The sequence below is a fragment of the Chelonoidis abingdonii genome, chromosome 2 (genome assembly GCF_003597395.2).
Source record: "Chelonoidis abingdonii isolate Lonesome George chromosome 2, CheloAbing_2.0, whole genome shotgun sequence".
In the NCBI taxonomy this organism is placed as follows: Eukaryota; Metazoa; Chordata; order Testudines; family Testudinidae; genus Chelonoidis; species Chelonoidis abingdonii.
Window position 1 is genome coordinate 269,918,716 of NC_133770.1, and position 6,000 is coordinate 269,924,715.

Genomic DNA, 6,000 nt, shown 5'->3' on the forward strand with positions numbered 1-6,000 from the left:
AGACTCTACAAAGTACAATATTGCTGTAGGTCCCATTTTCAAAGTTCATAATAAAACACAACTCTGCCTTCTAAACTTTTTATTAGAAAACACTCTCCTGGAGCACTTCAATTTATTCTACAGCAAACAGAGGCAAATGAATATCAATAAGCCTTCATTTCAGATCGAAAGTATTGTGCATGTTAGAAAAATATATTTTATTGGATTTTCTAAAATGATTATTATTAAATATTTTAAAAATCTGAAAATTGCAATGGCATTTTTAATAAATTCTTACTTTGTAGTTCAGCATCATTTGAACACAAATTAGTTTTAAAATAAAATACCAAAGTTCAGGTTTTCACTAAAAACAGTTTATGCCTTTTTAATCTTAACATTAACTAGCATTTTTGTTTATCTCAATAGCTAAATCCATTGTTTGTAAATATAAAAGTTTAACACTCCTGAGTCACTAATAAAATACCAGGTGTCTAATTTAAGATTATCTGTAAAGTCACCCAAATATTGAATCATATCACCATTACACCACAGAATTTGACTTGCAAAATTCAATAATGATTTTAATAAAATGTTCTCTGGTTACTTTACATCACCTACTAGGTTATCAGCATTGACATGAATAGCAGTTGAGGGCACTGGGCAGGATCAAGCCTTATATAATGCATTTATAGCTATAAAAATCCAAGCTAAAACAATTTACACTATGTGCTTAAGAAATCTGTTAAATAAGGTGAATTACTTAATAAGTTCAAACTATAGCTTAAACACTGGACACCTACCCTTCTCGCCCCAAAAAAAAACAAACAAAAAACAAACCTATCAGAGAGAGTTGTTTTTTTAAAAAAGTAACTCAAAAATTACATCACAAGTCGCTAATTGTGACTTAATGACCAAAAGACCAAAACTTTTCCCTTTAACTCCATGTGGAGAGGTGGAAAAAAGATTAATTCAAAACTTCAATACATCAGGATCTACAGGGAGTCACACTTCATAGATTTTATATCAGAGAACACTTTCTAATTAAGCCCAAGGGGCAGTTAAAATGACAGGTTTTTGTTTTAAATAGGACTTCCGGGATGATAAAAAAAGAAAGCTTCATATAAATGTGAGTTAAGCTTATCTTTTGAGATTTCTTGTTAAATGTCATTTACACTCAATCAATATTAAACTATGTACAATTTCCCTGGAAAGGAAAACGTAGAAGATACTCTAATTTATTAAAAAAAGAATTTAAATCATAGTGGTTGGAATTTTACTTATTATTTTGATGTATTCATGGGCCAAACTAATCCTTGATGCAACATTCATAAGGTCAAGCTACGCCAAGGATGAATTTGGCTCTGAGTTTCTATATCCTATACTTGCTACATTTACATGACCATAACATATTTAAAACCCTATGTAATTCTCAACCCACCTGTAACAGTATTGCAATATATACTGCAGATTATTATAGGGGGGATGGTTGCACTGCCTATTAAGGTTTCCCAACACATCTCACTAAAAAAACCTGTTTTTAGTGGTTTAAAGCTTTGCCAAACTTTAACCACTTAGGTTGAAATTATCCATGCTGTTGTGATTATCCATGCCCCAGTGATTTTTCTGGAAATGTTCAGCAAAAAGGGTTCAGCTGTTTCCAAGAACGAGGCAAGGGGGGAAAATATGTTTTTACCCATGTTACAAAATTCTGGCGACCTTTGAAAAGCTCTAGCTCTCCCATGCTTTATAGCAGGGACTCAACATTTGGTAGGAAGGTAACCTGTCAGGGATGAGCCTTCTTCCCTCTCTATGAAAAATTTGGCCAAGTTATAAACTTCCGGAAAAAAATCAGTGTGCACATGTTCAGTAGCAACTGGCTAGAGCTTAATAGATAAAATTTCCAAAGGTTCCATCCTCACTGAGCGTGCTTGAGCCTCTCAAGTGCTAGTGTTCCAACTGAAGTCAATGGGAGCTGCACTCTGAACACAAAGAGCTATACAATGCAAAGTTCTCTGAAAAATCAGGTCCTAAGCATTTCAGTTTGGATACACGAAGCTAGTGGAAATTTTTTACCTTAATCTTTGTGCCTGTGCTCCCCTTTGTCAACTGGAGATAATACAACCCTCATTATTACAGTCATTATTTGTGAAGCATTCAGATTCTATAATGATGAGCAGCACAGATAAACCATAAGGAAAGCAATTATTCTGTCTTCAAACCAGGATTTGAATAGTGTGCACTAAATAATGCATAGGGCCACACAATATTGAATAGCTGCTGTGTAACTATTTTTATTTAGCATGTGCATAGTCGTCTAGCCAAGCGATGACATCTTCAGTGACATAGTGCAGTTCTTCGAGGCCATCGCTGAACCTAGTCAGTAGGCACTCATCAATGTGTGTCATCATCTGTGTCGTGCTGTAGCTGCACAAGGGGTTGTCACAAAGGCCCCAGGATACTGGTTGGCTGCACAGAGACCTTGGCTGGTCTGGAACCTGTTCAACAGGGACCATCCACGACAGGGCAGGTTGGCAAATTGTGGGGTTGGGGACAAGGCACTGGCTGGGGATTATAACATATACATTCCTCTCACCAGAGTGTTTCCGCTCTAACATCCTGGCATGGTGGATGAGACTATAATGGGTGACGTGACAGCAGACGTGCAGCTGGTGGTTTAAAAAAAAGTCATTGTGCAGCGGCAGGCTTGAGCTGGCGCATACTTGCTCCAGTAACTTGCCAGTGGCAACCTATCGTCTGACATGACGAGCAGCAATATTGCTCAGAACTGGAAGCCATGGGAGCAGTGTCGGACATAGGGTGCCAGAGATGATACGCTTGGCGTCATGTAACTGTATATCCACCAGTTTGGTGTGTGACGATCAACTCCAAACTGGTGTGCAGTACTGCGCCACCGAATACAAGGTGGCGAGAGCTGACGTCCACAGAGTTGGAGCACGAGTACCCCATGATGAACCTTCCAGTTTGCGAAGAAGATTGTTGTGCGTCTTAAACTTTGGCTGCTGTCCTCTTCAGGTGGGCATAGTAACTCAGTGGTCTAAGGTCACACCTAGATAGATCGGTTCTACTTCATGCTTCACCTTCTGATCATTCAGATAAACACTGTCTATCCTAGGTACTAAATGAGGCAGGGGGCCTGTGAAAAAAATAGTATCTGACCATATAATTAAAGTCTGTGTCAAAATGCATACGTACTAAGGGGTCAAATTTAGGATGTATAAGCATAGTTAATTCTAGCATTTCGTACCTTTTGAGTGCTTGACTTTGCAGCCTTGTTAATTTTTCTGTGTTATAAAATATAACAGTGGAATAATTATGAAAATGCCACTTGCTGTTCCATAGTTGAGAGCACTGAGATTGGCACTTAAAGCAGGGATTCAACTACTTTGTTTTATATGAAAAATGCACCTTATCCTCCCCAAAGTTACAGCACTTTCAGTACTGAATGAATTTTCTGAGAATTTGCAAGTAAACATGTTAATTTAGGAGTTAATTAATTTTAAAACGAGTCCTTTAAGAAATTTACCACTCTGTGTCAGACAAATTTTTGGCATGAACAATCTTTATAATAGAATAATTAAGACCTTTCAAAATTTCCCATATAGTTAAAACTCATTGAAAATTCATAATTGGGCTATAATTCTTTAATTATGATTATGAACTTTTTGCCATCACTTTTCAAACTGAAACTTAAGTCTTCAGCAGGGGCTGATGAGTAGTATTCCATTACTGAGAACTTTTCTCTTTCAAAAAAGGCTGCATTCGTTCGCAATGGGAGTGAGGCAAAAGTACCTTTCGAGGAAAAGGTTCAACCAGGGCAGAAATTGTATTCAATAATCATCACTGTGCACAGTCAGACCGTGCAATATAATGTTGTAAGATAACAGTCTCATCTTCGTGATAGCTACAGTGAGATTCATTCAAGTAGGCAATGGTCTCACCCACTCAGACATGGATAGATCTCCAGTGCAGAAGACACACCAAAATGTAAAAATCAAGTCCATGTCTTTGCCTGATCATCACTTCCTTAAAAGAGAAGTTCTCCCCAATATCTTTGATTCTAGAAGCAGGAAGAACCACACCGCGCCACCTTTGAAACTCACTGATTTTGTAGGGCTTACTAAACGCCATGCCAGAGAATATTATCCTTCTCCAAAATCAGTTCTGGTAAAACATCAGGACCTCTCACCATTCGCAGCTGACACACTGGCCCCAAATATATATCAGCATATTACCTGGACAGAGCACCATGGGTCTCAGAGACACCCAGCGAGTTTAAGCACAAGGGTAGAAGCCCAGAGCACCAAAGGGTAATGACCAGCTGAGAATCAGACCACATGCAATAAGGAATTCACATGAACTTATGTCACAGATGTGACTGAAGTCTAAAGATGCTTTTTCTTGACCATAAAAATGTGAGCAAATTTTGAACAATTGAATTGTTCCACATCTTCAATTGTGCAGTGAATTTAGATTGCCTCTTAGTTACAGTTTGGCCACTTCTAACTGTGAGATACATCCCATCTACTCTGAGAATCTGAGCGTCAATTTGGGTCTGAAGTAAGTGTTTGACAAAAACCCTGCACATTACTCACCACATCAGACTGGACCCAGGGTTCCCAAACTTAGTTCATGGCTTGTTCAGGTTAAACCCCTGGTGGGCCGCGAGACGCTTTGTTTACCTGAGCATCCGCAGGTACGGCCACTCGCAGCTTCCAGTGGCTGCGGTTCGCCGTTCCCAGTCGATGGGAGCTGCGGGAAGCGGCGCGGGCTGGGCCACCACTTCCCACAGCTCCCATTGGCCGTGAACAGCGAACTGCAGCCATTGGGAGCTGCAAGCGGCCGTACCTGCGGATGCTCAGGTAAACAAAGCATCTAGCGGCCCACCAGGGGCTTACCCTGAACAAGCAGTGAACCAAATCTGGGAACCCCTGGACTGGACTCACTCACTGCAGATGGAGATATTAAAAGACACTCAAAGGTCTGTGCCTTCAGCTCAGAGCTAGATAAAAATGTCTTTTACAGTCAGAAGCCCACATTTTAAATTTGGGCATTCACATTATGGCATCCAATTTACAAAGGTGGCTTCACAAAATGGCATTTTGACTCTCAAAACTAGTACCTGACTAGCTATATGCTTGTTTTGGTGCTCATATGAGGAAATGACTACCTTTGCTTACACGTCAACTATAAAGACTGGGCTTTCTATACAGAACATTTCTGTGTTTTGGCTAAACAGCTGAAAATTAAATTCCTAGGTTTTCATTTTTTTTTTTGTAGTTCATAATTAGCTTTTACTAACATCTCTCTCAGGTAAAAGACATCCTCCAAAAAATTACTTTAATCAACTCATCTTGTAACAGCCATTTCACAACTGGTAGGTGTTGTAGAAAGAGAAAGTCTGAAACATGAGGTCTGGTATAAGAGGCCTAGGTATAAGTAGCGGTCAAGCCTTGCTGATATAAAGCAAAGTTTGTAAAAGTTGGGTTATGAGCAGAAGTCAGGCCCTGTCACAAAACATATCTGCTTGCAAGTTCACAGAATCTGGCAAGAACAGGGCTGGCATTGCAAGGGTGATGAATAGAGATGTTCTGATCTAACCAACATGTACAAGGTAAACAGTGGTAATTAACCACATCAGAGGGACAATACATAACTTGATTCTATCAGTGTAGAAAAGAAGGGTCACAGAGGCGAGCGATGGAAAGTCCCGCCATTCACTGAGCTGGTCCATTGTTACGGCCATACATGTTAGTCATCCTGTAAAGTCTCTGGGACACCAGGACCGTGCTTCATCGACAATAAACCTGACCAGGTGCCTTGGCTACTGAAATGGGTCTGTGGTTTTATTCGGCAGTTCGACTGAGATCTCCTGTGTCATAAATAGATAGCTAAGGGTTAATGTCTCTTTTACCTGTAAAGGGTTAACAAAGGGAACCAAACACCTGACCAGAGGACCAATCAGGAAACTGGATTTTTCAAAGTCAGGGAGGGAATTTTTGG

General features: G+C 39.7%; 1 protein-coding gene across 1 annotated transcript in view; it reads right to left on the bottom strand.

Moving 5' to 3' along the window:
- The window catches only part of NUDCD1 (NudC domain containing 1), a 161,140-nt gene that overhangs the window by 40,869 nt on the left and 114,271 nt on the right, over positions 1–6,000 (bottom strand). The window lies entirely within an intron of this gene.